The sequence below is a fragment of the Pseudophryne corroboree genome, chromosome 1 (assembly GCF_028390025.1).
Source record: "Pseudophryne corroboree isolate aPseCor3 chromosome 1, aPseCor3.hap2, whole genome shotgun sequence".
Classification (NCBI taxonomy): domain Eukaryota; kingdom Metazoa; phylum Chordata; class Amphibia; order Anura; family Myobatrachidae; genus Pseudophryne; species Pseudophryne corroboree.
Genome location: NC_086444.1, coordinates 410,594,532 through 410,609,115, shown reverse-complemented (window position 1 = coordinate 410,609,115; position 14,584 = coordinate 410,594,532). Strand labels below are relative to the sequence as shown.

Here is a 14,584-nt window from a genome sequence, read left to right as displayed (position 1 = left end):
TGGGTTTCCCATCAGCCTGCTTCCAAACAAGACAAGCCTGCTGCATGACGGGACGGGGCGGGCCTCCCCCTGGGGGACCCCAGGGTGGGAGGCCGACTACTGCAGTTCGCCCAGGCCTGGTTAAAGACCACTTCGGACACCTGGGTGTGGGAATTTGTCTCTCACGGGTACGCAATCTCTTTTAAGAGACGTCCCCCTCGCCAGTTCTGCTCAATGGTTATCCCTTCAGTTGAAAGCGCAAGCTCTACACTTGGTTGTACAATCCCTCCTGGACACATGAGTGGTAATGCCGGTACTTCTGTTCCAGAGAGGCAGGGGATACTATTCGACCCTGTTTCTAGTTCCGAAGCCAAATGGGCCCTTCCGGCCTATACTGAACCTCAAATCATTGAACAAATTTGTGAGAGTGTCCAAATTCCGTATGGAAACTCTGCGCTCTATTGTACTGGCCATAGAACCCGAAGATTATATGGTATCCCTGGACATACAGGATGCTTACCTGCACATACCTATTGCCATATCGCATCAGCAATATCTGCGGTTTGCTATTGGCAGCCTACATTATCAATTCCAGTCCCTGCCATTTGGACTGGCCACGGCCCCTCGGATCTTCACGAAGGTCATGGCCGTGATGACGGCCCTTCTCCGCCATCAGAGAATCAGGATCCTGCCGTATCTGGACGACTTGCTGATTCTGGCGAACTCCCAAGATGTTCTCCTAAGTCATCTGGACCTGACGCTCCAATTCCTACAAGCCCACGGGTGGCTCATCAACTGGAAAAAGTCCTCGCTGGTCCCTGCTCGGAGCATGGTGCACCTAGGGGCACTGCTGGACACACACAGCCAGCTATTGTCCCCAGAGACTGTCCTGAAACTTCAGGACAGGATCAGATACTTCCTCTCTCACCCAAAAGTGTCGATACATTCGGCGATGCAAGTACGAGGCCTCATGGTGTCGGCGTTCGACATGGTGTAGTACGCTCAATTTCATTCCCGCTCTGCAGAGGTTAATCCTTTCCAAGTGGGACGGCCTGCCTCGTCGGATCAGGTCTCAAATGATCTCCTTGACTACGGAGGTTCGTCTGTCACTGAGCTGGTGGCTACAGGACCAACAGTTGAGCAGGGGCCGTCCCTTCTGGATCTCGAACTGGGTCCTCCTCACAACGGACGCCAGTTTGCGAGGTTGTGACACTGGCCCTGCCTCTGGTACAGAACAGGCCTGTTCAAGTACAATCAGACAATGCCACCACGGTGGCGTACGTAAATCATCAAGGCGGCACTCGAAGCCGCATGGCAATGCTGGAAGTATCAAAAATCCTCCATTGGGCGGAACGCCATCTGCCAGCAATATCGGCAGTGTTCATTCCCGGAGTCCTCAACTGGGAAGCGGATTTCCTCAGTCGTCAGGACGTTCACACCGGAGAGTGGAGTCTTCATCCGGAAGTCTTTCAACTCCTAGTGGACAAGTGGGGCCTACCAGATGTAGACCTGATGGCGTCTCGACACGATCACAAGGTTTCCGGTCTTCGGATCAAGGACAAGGGATCCTCAAGCAGCGTTTGTGGACCCACTGACAATTCCATGGAAGTTTTGGCTGCTATACGTGTTCCCTCCAGTGTCACTCCTGCCTAGGATACTACGTTAGTTCAAGCAAGAAAGAGGAATGCTACTTCTAGTTGCTCCAGCGTGGCCCAGACGGCATTGGTTCTCAGACCTGCAGGGTCTCTCGATAGTGTCCTCTTCTACTTCCTCAATTCCCAGACCTCCTCGTTCAGGGCCCTTGTGTCTATCCTGACCTGGCCAGACTGGCTTTGACGGCGTGACTCTTGAAGCTCAACTCCTGAGGGCCAAGGGATTTTCTGAGGTGGTTATTCAAACTATGTTGAAGGCCCGCAAACTGGCTTCTGCACGTATTTATTACAGGGTCTGTAACTCTTACCTCACATGGTGTGCTGCTAAGAATTATGATACGTATTTGTTCAGAACTTCCAGGCTTTTGGCTTTTCTGCAACAAGGCCTAGATTTAGGCCTTTGTCTGGCCTCCCTTAAGGTTCATATATCTGCCTTGACGGTGTGGTTTCAGAGAAAAATTGCGTCTATTCTTGACGGTCATACTTCCACTCTGTGTTTTACGGATTCAGCCTCCCTATGTCCCTCCTGTGGCTCCATGGGATCTGTCTGTTATCATGAATGCCCTGCAAGAGTCTCCATTTGAACCTCTTGAGTCTGGACCTTAAATGCCTTACGCTTAAGGTCGTGTATCTGCTGGCTATTGCCTCTGCTAGGAGGGTGTCTGACTTAGGCACTTTGTCCTGTCGTCCGCCCTTTCTGATTTTTCACCGTGACCGGGCAGTTCTTAGAACTCGCCCCGGTTATCTACCTAAGGTGGTGTCATCTTGCCATCTTAACCAAGAGATTGTGGTTCTGACTTTTATCTCTTCTGGTTTGTCCTCCAAAGAGCGGTCTTTGGATGTGGTAAGGGCTCTCAGTATTTATGTGGAGAGGACTGCCTCTATCAGGAGGTCAGATACCCTTTTTGTACTTTTTGGTTTTCATAAACGTGGCTAGCCTGCGAATAAGCAAACCTTGGCCAGATGGATTAGAATGGTTATTGTACAAGCCTATGCGCAGGCTTCACTCCCAGCTCCTGCTGCTATCAAAGCCCATTCTACTCTGCCTGTTGGACCTTCTTGGGCAGCCCGCCGAGGCGCGTCTGCTGAACAATTGAGCAAGGCGGCACCGTGGTCCTCAGTGAACTCGTTCATTAGGTTTTATGCCTTTGATACTTCCGCCTCCCCTTTGGACGCCGGGTTCTTGTGCCCGCTACGGTGCGTCTCCTCCCATGAGGAACTGCTTTAGGACATCCCCGATGTATTCCCTGTGGAATCCCAGTGTACCCCGCTGCAGAAAAGGAGATTTATGGTAGACTTACCGTGGTTAAATCTCTTTCTGCGAGGTACACTGGTTTCCACAGGGCGCCCACCCTGACGCACTTAGCTTCTTTGGGTTTGTGTGGTATTAGCCGCTGGTCCCTTCTCCTGTCGTGAGAATGTGGTTCTATGTGACTAACATCTGCCGTCTCTTTTACCTGCTACAGCAATGGACTGGTTAACGAAACTGAGCTCCAGTGCTGGAGGAGAGGTTATAGAGGAGGCAGTGCAGTGCATCCTGGGGACAGTCAAAGCTTTAGCCTGTTGGTGCCTCGGATCAAGATCCAACTCTACACCCCGATGTATTCCCTGTGGAGTCCAGTGTACCTCGCAGAAAGAGATTTAACCATGGTAAGCCTCCCATAAATCTCCTTTTTTCACGTTGTCATTATGGGGTATTGTGTGTAGAATTATGAGGAAACAAATGAATTTATTCCATTTTGGAATAAGGCTGTAACAATTCAAAATGTGGAAAAAGTGAAGCGCTGTGCGTACTTTCTGGATGCACTGTATAAGAATGTGATACATGTGTGCATACAATAAATAACACACACACAATGAATAAGAAAACATGCAGAGTGGGGACTTAAACTGGAGGGATGAATATAGATGGGATAGAGAGATTTGGGGCATCTTACATTATTTGCATGTACAGTGCCTTGCTGAAGTATTCACCCCCCTTGGCTTTTTACCTATTTTGTTACTTTACAACCTGTAATTTAATTTTTTTTTTTTTAATCTGAATTTTATGCCATGGATATGCACAAAATAGTCTAAGGGGTATATTCAATAAGAGTCTGGTCCATTCTGACATGCTGAAGGCTTGGAAGCAGAACCTGAGTGCTGTTCCTGTGAACCTGCAGTCGCTGGTTTCTTGGGTTTACTTCTATAACCTTTGAAGGCTGTAGAAGAACCTTTGGTCTTATTTTTAAATTTTGCTGTCCGAAAGGACTGCAGAGTAGGAGCCGAGTAGGGCTTCCTAGGTGGAGGATATCCACGTATCCAGTTCATCTCCAAACAGGGCCCCATCTGTGAATGGTAGGCTTTCCACACCTTTTCTGGAATCCGCAGTCCATTGACGTAGCCATAAGCCCCTGCGTGCTGACACTGCCATGCCCGTGGTGCGTGCATTTAGCAAGGCTATCTCTTTTACGGCCTCAACCATAAAACTTGCAGAGTCATGTATATAGCGTAAGAGTAAAAAAATCTCCCCCTTGGGTAAGGAATTTAAACCCTCCAGTAGGTTACCTGACCATTTTGCAATGGCTCTTGTGATCCAAGCACAAGCTATAGTAGGTCTCTGGGCCCCTCCCGCAGCTCTGTACATAGATTTGAGAGTGGTCTCAATCTTGCGGTCAGCCGCATCTTTTAAGGAGGCTGCCTCCGGGACAGGCAAGACTACCTTGCGTGACAATCTAGATACCGATGCATCAACAATTGGTGGGTTTTACCATTTTTCCCTATCATCCTGAGGACAAGGGAAGGATGTAATTAACCTTTTAGGGATCTGAAACTTCTTGTCAGGATTAACCCAAGCTTCCTCAAACAGGGAATTTAATTCCTGAGATGCAGGGAAAGTAACAGAGGATTTCTTTTTCATAATAAAATAAAATTCCTCATCCCCTGTGTAATCCTTGATGTGCAGGACCTCCCTAATAGCTTCTATCAGGCCTGTATTCCTTGTGACAGGGCTGCATCCCCCCCACCTAAGTCCACCTCACCCTCCTTTCGGTCTGACACATCATCATCATCAGTGTCAGCCTGCAGGATTTGGGCCAGAGTACGCGGGGGAGGCACTGCAGGGAGAGAGGTGCCTGGCCGGGGGACGGCCATCAAGGTACCTCTCATCCCCGATCCCCGTAGCCCGCCGCACCGCTCCCCGTCTCCTCACCTCAATCCGACTTGTTTTCAAGTCGGATTGAGTTTGTCGGATTTGGCCCAGTTTCCGACAGTAGCAGGCGGATCGGCTGGTATTCCGCCGATCCACCTGCTTTCCGACAGCATTCCGACAAGTCGGTATACCCCCAAGTTGGTGACGTGAAATGAGAAAAATGTATATAAAAAAAAATTGTATAAATAAAAATTTGAAAATTGGCATGTGCATTTGTATTCACCCCCTTTGCTATGAAGCCCCTCAAAAGTTCTGGTGCTACCAGTTACCTTCAGAAGTCACATAATTAGTGAAATGAAGTCCACCTGTGTGCAATCTAAGTGTCATATGATCTGTCAGTATAAACACACCTTTTCTGAAAGGCCCCAGAGGCTGCAACACCACTAAGCAAGAGGTATCACACCATGAAGACCAAGCAGCCCCTCAAACAAGTCAAGGACAAAGTGTTGAGAAGTACAAGTCAGGGTTGGGTTATAAAAAATAACCAAATCTTTGATGATCCCCCGGAGCACAATCAAATCCATCATCTTCAAATGGAAAGAACATGGTACCACAACAAACCTGCCAAGAGAGGGCCGGCCACCAAAACTCACAGACCGGGCAAGGAGGACATTAATCAGGAAGGCAGCACAGAGACCAAAGGTAACCCTGAATGAGCTGCAGAGTTCCACAGCAGAGATTGGTGTATCTGTGCATGTGACCACAATAAGCTGTACACTCCATAGATCTGGGCTTTATGGAAGAGTGGCCAGAAAAAAGCCATTACTTAGTGTTAAAAATAAGAAGGCAAATTTTGAGTTTGCCAAAAGGCATGTGGATGACTCCCCAAATGTATTGAGGAAGGTGCTCTGGTCAGATGAGATTAAAATTGAACTTTTCAGCCACCAAGGAAAACGCTATGTCTGGCGCAAACACAACACATCCCATCACCCCAAGAACACCATCCCCACAGTGAAACATGGTGGTGGCAGCATCATGCTGTGGGGAGGTTTTTCAGCAGCAGGGACTGGAAAACTGTTTTGAGTCGAGGGAAAGATGGATGGTGCTAAATACAGGGATATTCTTGAGCTAAACCTGTTTCAGTCTGCCTGTGATTTGAGACTGGGACGGAGGTTCAACTTCCAGCAGGACAATGACCCGAAGCATACTGCTAAAGCAACACTCGAGTGATTTAAGGGGAAACATTTAAATGTGTTGGAATGGCCTAGTCAAAGCCCAGATCTCAATCCAATTGAGAATCTGTGGTCAGACTTGAAGATTGCTTGAAGCGGAAACCATCCAACATGAAGGAGCTGGAGCAGTTTTGCCTTTAGGAATGGACAAAAATCCCAGTGGCAAGATGTGGCAAACTCATAGAGACTTATCCAAAGTGACTTGCAGCTGTAATTTCCGCAAAAGGTGGCTCTACAATGTACTGACTTTAGGGGGGTGAATAGTTATGCACGCTAAAGTTTCCTGTTATTTTGTTCTATGTGTTTGCTTCACAATAAAAAAAAAAAAAAAAATCTTCAAAGTTGTAGGCATGTTCTGTGAATGCAATTGGAAAAGAGAGAAAAGACAAAAAACCCTTGTTTGGGAGCACTCGTTTATAATGATTTGTATGATATGAGTAAAGTAAATGATTAATATAGTAAAACTTATCCTTTAATTGTTTCTAGAATAAAAAGGAATTAATGAGGAATAATTTTGAGACTCGTGTCTGATGTTTGTAAGGAACTTGTTTAACCTTTTTAACAAATGAGGTACAAGTTATTGAGAGAAGGTGAAAATATCAGAAGCAATATGTTAGATAAATATCCGTGTGTTCTGATGGAATAAATATGTCCAGAACAATCACTGTGCATGCCTGGAAATGAAGGTATTCAATGGAAGCGTGATGTGGTAGCAAGATTGAATTGGCTGAACAAAATTTTTTGAGAAAGAAAGAGAAGGGAGGCCCACTGCACCTGGTATTCTCAGGAGGTTTCCCATCCTGATACTGACCAGGCCATACCTGCTTAGCTTCCGAGATCGGACAAGATCGGGCGTATTCAGGGTAGTATGGCTGTGGGCCTATTGTGGGAAATATGTGGGAAAAGATGAAAAGGGAGAAAATCCACTCCTAATGTCCGTACTGTGCATATATCAACCATGTATAGTCTGGGAGTGTTTTTCCAGAAGCAGGAGTAATGAAATGGAAGATGTTGGAGAATTTAAAAAGGGCCCACCGCACCTGGTATTCTCAGGAGGTTCTCCTTCCTAATACTGACCAGGCCATGCCTGCTTAGCTTCCGAGATTGGACAGGATCGGGCGTATTCAGGGTAGTATGGCCGTGGGCCAGTGTGGAGAAAATAAGAATGGAAAGGGAGAGTAAATTGCTTTCTGTACTTCACACTCAACCAAGGCCACTGATGGTCTCCAATGATAATTCCGGACAAAGTGTGTCAAGATGGTTCTAAGTGTCTGGAATTAATAAAGGGATGGTGTGGTGGGTGAAGTTTGGCAGATGGTTAAGCTCACACAGAAATATTGAAAGAATAATGCAAGATGTGTGTGAATATCTTATGAAAAGAGAGCTCAAGGCTGGCTCATGAATAGTGTATATGGAGTCTTTTTGTGAAGAAAATTTGATCTGTATCAGTTAGTAATGGAATAGATCTAGGAATTAACTAAATTTAATTAATGCCAGATGGCTGATCATATACTGAAGGAGCTAAAAATAGGCTTCCAAATGGTACTATTCACCTTATATTCAGAAAAATTGTGGTTGATACCAAGTGTCAAATGTTCAATTATTCTATAATTAGAGCCAAAATTATTAGTGAGGAGCTCAAGGCTAGTTCACAAATGGTACTCTTCACCTTATTCAGTATGGGAACAGTTAATACCAAGTGTCAATTATTCTTTGATAAATACCAGAGAAAACAAAAATTATAATATAAATAAATAATGCTACCATAAATACATAAATATGTCAAAATCGCTAATTACTACCTTAAGTACATATATAGGTTGAAATTGCAACAAATGAGAAAATATATATATGTTTAACATAAAACACAGTTAGGTATCTGTAATTAACAAATCATTTTTGAAGGCATGGACGGGTATTTAGAACATAATTATGCAGATTGTTATTTGCAGATAGAACATAGTTTATAAAACATTGTTCAAAACAGGGAGTGTAGTGATAGATTTAATATCTGATGTCACTACTATTATATTTGTGGACAAACAAACCAGTATGCAGTTGGTATTAAGCAACGAACTTAAATGTTATTGAGCACTGGTGATTCCTACTGCACATTATAACTAGTGTCAATTGAACTCGTATGCAATTGGTATTGGGCAGCGGACCTGAATGTCACCAGTGATTCCTACTATGCATTCAAACCCTGGTGGTCTAGTGTAAGTTACCGCAGCCGCAAGGTATGCGGCGAGTGTTGTCCAGGTCCCCTCTTCGCGGTCCCGCTACAGTGATGAACGCGGCCGCCCGCTTCCTGAATGGGCGTGGCCGCGATGACGTCACTACGGACGTTCTCTCCTCGACGTACGTTTCACCTGATTTGGGCTTGGTCACGAGAGCCTCTCACTACTGCTCTCTTGTGGCCAGTACTTAAGGGTTGAGATAACCAATGATATTGTTACTTAGATTTGACTGACTGCTGGTTGGACCTATCAGGTCCCGGATGGGATACCCAGTGGAATCCATTTTGGAAAAGGGGAAGGGAAAGGGAAAGGAATGGGAAATAGAATGAAGTGCTGTGAGTGTGATGAAAAAATAATAAAAGTGTGAAAAGGGAATGGACTGAGTGAGTGCTGGAATAAAGGATGAATGGTGATGGAATTGAAGATGAGACATGGTGTTGTGAATGTAAATGATATTGATGGTATTAAAAGAAAAAGAAAAAATGTAAAATAAAAATGAGAATAAAAATAAAAAATAAAAATAAATATAAATAATAATAAAGATAAAAATAAAAAAATATTAAAATATTACAAAATAAAAATAAAATGGTAAATATTGAAGTGAAAAAATTATATATGCAAATGAGGGTGAATATCTAAGTGATGGAAAATGAGGTATGACTAAAGTTGTGAACTATGTAGAATTGATGTGCTGCATGTGATTAAAGTTTATCTGGATAGTGAAAAATGAGGGAATGGAGTGGGATGTGTGAATGGTGAGGAGTGAATGGGAATGAGTGAGGGAGTACTACACAGAAATAAAAGAGAGTTGAGAGAATGGGGTAGTAACGGGGAAAGGGGTTGTGGCTTGAGTGTGAAAATGGGGGTACGAAAAGGAGGGGAGGGGTGTGACGTGGGGAAAAGGTGGAGGATGACATGGGGAATGTGAGTGGGTGGATGGGAAAATCAGTGAATATTTGTGTGGGATATTGTCTGCAAGGGGAGTGTTGTGTGTAAGGGGGAAATGTGGGTAGAGATGAAAGGGTCTAGAGGACCGTGGGGAGAATGTGGCACGTGAAGCGAGAGGTTGAGTATAGGGAAGAATGAAATAAGTTAAGCACAGTACAGGATGAAGGGGAAAAGAAGAATGGGGAGAAGAAGAGAAGGAAGAGGGAGAGGGAAGAGGAGAGGGAAGGAAAGGAAAAGAGTGAAGAAAGGGGTGATGGTGTGGAAGAGGGACGGGAAAAGGATGGACAGAAGTGGGGTGGGAGGGAAACAGGATGGAAGGATATTGGAATTATGTGGGTAAAAAGATGCTGTAATTAATATATTCATTTAAACCTTTAGGAATTAGAGTGTCCAGCTTGAAAATCCATTCGGATTCCTTTTTCTGGAGTGCCATGCTGTAATCTCCGCCTCTTAATCCCATTTTTACATGTTCCAGACCTGAGAAATGAAGATCTTCTGTTCGACTGTCATGGAAACGTAAGAAATGTCTGGCAACTGTGGTGAGCTTCTTGAATTGGTCTAAGTCTGATTTAGCATTTCTCACCGTACTGATATGTTCAAGTGCCCGGACTTTGAACATACGAGATGTCATGCCCACGTACCTTAAATTACAGGTACAAGAGATGCAATAGATCACATTCTCTGTCCTACAGTTGAAAAAAATCATGCAGTGATCTGTTGGTTGAATCTATCCATGATTGTCGTGAGGTTAGAGATGTGTGGGCACAATTTACATTTACCGCAGGGATATCTGCCTTTGAGAGGTCTCGGCTTTGAGGGCTGTGAGAAATAACTTCTTACCAATTTATCTTTTAGATTTGGTGCCCTCCTCCAACTCATATTGATGTTCTGACCAATATGGTCCGAGATATCTTCGTCCATTTTCAAGACGTGCCAATGGGTTTGCAGGATTTTTCTTGCATCTTTCCAATTCTTACAGAAGTCACCGATAAAGCGTAGGGTGTTCTTGTCGTCCTTAATTTTTGTAGTAGGGAAGACCAAAGATTCCCGTTCTATTTTTTGCACTTCGGATTTGGCCCTTTTAATAAGTCTGTTGCTATATCCTCGTTCTTTCAATCTTGCAGCCAAATCAATGCTTTTAGTTTGAAAGGTGGAGTCTTCAGTACAATTCCTTTTTAATCTAAGGAATTCTCCTTTGGGAATGTTTTTAATAGTTGATGGAAAATGGCTGCTAGTTGAATGAAGTAAGCTGTTAGTTGAGGTCTCTTTCCTGAAAATTTCAGTGGCTATTGTATTGTTCTCATCTCGGTATATCCTGAGATCAAGAAATGGAATAGAGGATTTGCTGCTGATGTATGTAAATTTCATATTGATCTGATTGGTATTCAGAGAGAGGATATATTGATCCAGTTTGTCTTGGGCGCCATCCCAGATCATAAAAACATCATCGATGTAACGTATCCAGATTAGGATGTGGTTAGTGTATTCCTCTTGATCATCGTTAAATACCATTTCCCGTTCCCACCAGCCTAAAAAGAGGTTCGCATATGTGGGGGCACATGCCGCCCCCATAGCGGTACCCCTGGTCTGTACATAGAAACGGTTGTTGAAAAGAAAATAGTTGTGATTCAACACAAAATGAAGTAATTCCAAAAGAAAATCCTGAAAATCACCACTATCACCCATGGACAAAAAATATTTAACCGCATTGATGCCCAAATCATGTTCGATGGATGTATATAGAGATTCAACATCTAATCCAACCATTATATGGGAGTCTTCCAAGCGTATACCTTGGATTTTCTTCAGGACATCAGTCGTATCCTTAACATATGAAGGAAGGGTGAGGACATGTTGTCGCAGGTGAACATCAAGAAAGCAGCTGGCTTTTTCAAGAAGACCCCCGTTACCAGATATGATGGGTCGTCCTGGTGGATTGTCCACATTTTTGTGGACTTTAGGTAGTAAATAAAGTGTCGGCGTCCTTGGGTGCGGAGTATTCAGATAATCCCATTCTGTTTTTGTGATGGTACCTTGTTGAAGATATTTGTTGATAATCCGAGAATAAAGGTTAGAGAAGTTCTGTGTGGGATCAAATAAGGTCATTTTGTAGCAGGAGGTATCTTTCAATTGTCTGTTGGCTTCTTTTAGATATAGTGTAGTGGGCCATATTACAATATTTCCTCCTTTATCCGACATTTTGATCTGGATGTCGTCCCATTTTTGCATCTCTTTAATAGCCGCTCTCTGTTGTCTGGATAGATTATCAATCGATCTAAAAGATTTCTGGCGCCGGTAAAGTTTGTCAAAATCACGTGACACCAGATCCAAAAATACCTTTATCTCAGGACTTTGATTATCCTGAGGATAAAAGGTAGACTTGTTTTTGCAGATTGGGCGGGTGGAAGTGGAAGGTTGATCATCCGATAATTCCTCCAAAATGGCTAGGGCATCTTGTTCCTGCTGTGACCAATTAGCTGGGTCACTACTTGACGGGGGAAGGGACTTGTCTTTTTTGGAAAAATGTTTTTTAAGTAAGAGTTTACGACCAAAATGTTGAAGATTTATTTCCCATTTAAAGCGGTCAAAATGATTTGTCGGTGAGAAAGAGAGACCTTTCTCAAGGACACTGGTTTGGTCCTGGGTAAGAACATGTGTGGACAGATTGATTATCCTTAGTTTTGTAAGGCCCTCATTGATTACTTCTGTTTCCTGGAGGGGTATCGTCTTTGCTGCGGTGACCGCCATCTTTGTCTTGATGTTCTTCCTTCCCCCCCGCCTGGTTTTTGTTTTGCAGGGTATCCTCGGGTTTTGCCCCTGCCTGCCTCTAAAAAAGAAGTGGATGTAGATCCTGTCCAATCTCGGAAGCTAAGCAGGCATGGCCTGGTCAGTATTAGGAAGGAGAACCTCCTGAGAATACCAGGTGCGGTGGGCCCTTTTTAAATTCTCCAACATCTTCCATTTCATTACTCCTGCTTCTGGAAAAACACTCCCAGACTATACATGGTTGATATATGCACAGTACGGACATTAGGAGTGGATTTTCTCCCTTTTCATCTTTTCCCACATATTTCCCACAATAGGCCCACGGCCATACTACCCTGAATACGCCCGATCTTGTCCGATCTCGGAAGCTAAGCAGGTATGGCCTGGTCGGGCACTTGAACATATCAGTACGGTGAGAAATGCTAAATCAGACTTAGCCCAATTCAAGAAGCTCACCACAGTTGCCAGACATTTCTTACGTTTCCATGACAGTCGAACAGAAGATCTTCATTTCTCAGGTCTGGAACATGTAAAAATGGGATTAAGAGGCGGAGATTACAGCATGGCACTCCAGAAAAAGGAATCCGAATGGATTTTCAAGCTGGACACTCTAATTCCTAAAGGTTTAAATGAATATATTAATTACAGCATCTTTTTACCCACATAATTCCAATATCCTTCCATCCTGTTTCCCTCCCACCCCACTTCTGTCCATCCTTTTCCCGTCCCTCTTCCACACCATCACCCCTTTCTTCACTCTTTTCCTTTCCTTCCCTCTCCTCTTCCCTCTCCCTCTTCCTTCTCTTCTTCTCCCCATTCTTCTTTTCCCCTTCATCCTTTACTGTGCTTAACTTATTTCATTCTTCCCTATACTCAACCTCTCGCTTCACGTGCCACATTCTCCCCACGGTCCTCTAGACCCTTTCATCACTACCCACATTTCCCCCTTACACACAACACTCCCCTTGCAGACAATATCCCACACAAATATTCACTGATTTATCCTTCCACCCACTCACATTCCCCATGTCATCCTCCACCTTTTCCCCACGTCACACCCCTCCCCTCCTTTTCGTACCCCCATTTTCACACTCAAGCCACAACCCCTTTCCCCGTTACTACCCCATTCTCTCAACTCTCTTTTATTTCTGTGTAGTACTCCCTCACTCATTCCCATTCACTCCTCACCATTCACACATCCCACTCCATTCCCTCATTTTTCACTATCCAGATAAACTTTAATCACATGCAGCACATCAATTCTACATAGTTCACAACTTTAGTCATACCTCATTTTCCATCACTTAGATATTCACCCTCATTTGCATATATAATTTTTTCACTTCAATATTTACCATTTTATTTTTATTTTTTAATATTTTTATATTTTTTTATTTTTATCTTTATTATTATTTATATTTATTTTTATTTTTTATTTTTATTCTCATTTTCATTTTTATTTTACATTTTTTATTTTTATTTTAATACCATCAATATCATTTACATTCACAACACCATGTCTCATCTTCAATTCCATCACCATTCATCCTTTATTCCAGCACTCACTCAGTCCATTCCCTTTTCACACTTTTATTATTTTTTCATCACACTCACAGCACTTCATTCTATTTCCCATTCCTTTCCCTTTCCCTTCCCCTTTCCCTTAATGGATTCCACTGGGTATCCCATCCGGGACCTGATAGGTCCAACCAGCAGTCAGTCAAATCTAAGTAACAATATCATTGGTTATCTCAACCCTTAAGTACTGGCCACAAGAGAGCAGTAGTGAGAGGCTCTCATGACCAAGCCCAAATCAGGTGAAACGTACGTCGAGGAGAGAACGTCCGTAGTGACGTCATCGCGGCCACGCCCATTCCGGAAGCGGGCGGCCGCGTTCATCACTGTAGCGGGACCGCGAACAGAGGGGACCTGGACAACACTCGCCGCATACCTTGCGGCTGCGGTAACATACACTAGACCACCAGGGTTTGAATGCATAGTAGGAATCACTGGTGACATTCAGGTCCGCTGCCCAATACCAATTGCATACGAGTTCAATTGACACTAGTTATAATGTGCAGTAGGAATCACCAGTGCTCAATAACATTTAAGTTCGTTGCTTAATACCAACTGCATACTTGTTTGTTTGTCCACAAATATAATAGTAGTGACATCAGATATTAAATCTATCACTACACTCCCTGTTTTGAACAATGTTTTATAAACTATGTTCTATCTGCAAATAGCAATCTGCATAATTATGTTCTAAATACCCGTCCATGCCTTCAAAAATGATTTGTTAATTACAGATACCTAACTGTGTTTTATGTTAAACATATATATATTTTCTCATTTGTTGCAATTTCAACCTATATATGTACTTAAGGTAGTACTTAGCAATTTTGACATATTTATGTATTTATGGTAGCATTATTTATTTATATTATAATTTTTGTTTTCTCTGGTATTTATCAAAGAATAATTGACACTTGGTATTAACTGTTCCCATACTGAATAAGGTGAAGAGTACCATTTGTGAACTAGCCTTGAGCTCCTCACTAATAATTTTAGCTCTAATTATAGAATAATTGAACATTTGACACTTGGTATCAACCACAATTTTTCTGAATATAAGGCGAA

The 14,584-nt window shown here is 43.4% G+C and overlaps 1 protein-coding gene and 2 pseudogenes across 1 annotated transcript in view; 1 reads left to right on the top strand and 2 right to left on the bottom strand.

Annotated features, from left to right (window-relative positions):
* Positions 1 to 14,584, top strand: part of RBM19 (RNA binding motif protein 19) — a 226,788-nt gene that overhangs the window by 122,363 nt on the left and 89,841 nt on the right. The window lies entirely within an intron of this gene.
* On the bottom strand, positions 6,756 to 6,873 carry LOC134935894 (5S ribosomal RNA; annotated as a pseudogene).
* On the bottom strand, positions 7,022 to 7,139 carry LOC134946023 (5S ribosomal RNA; annotated as a pseudogene).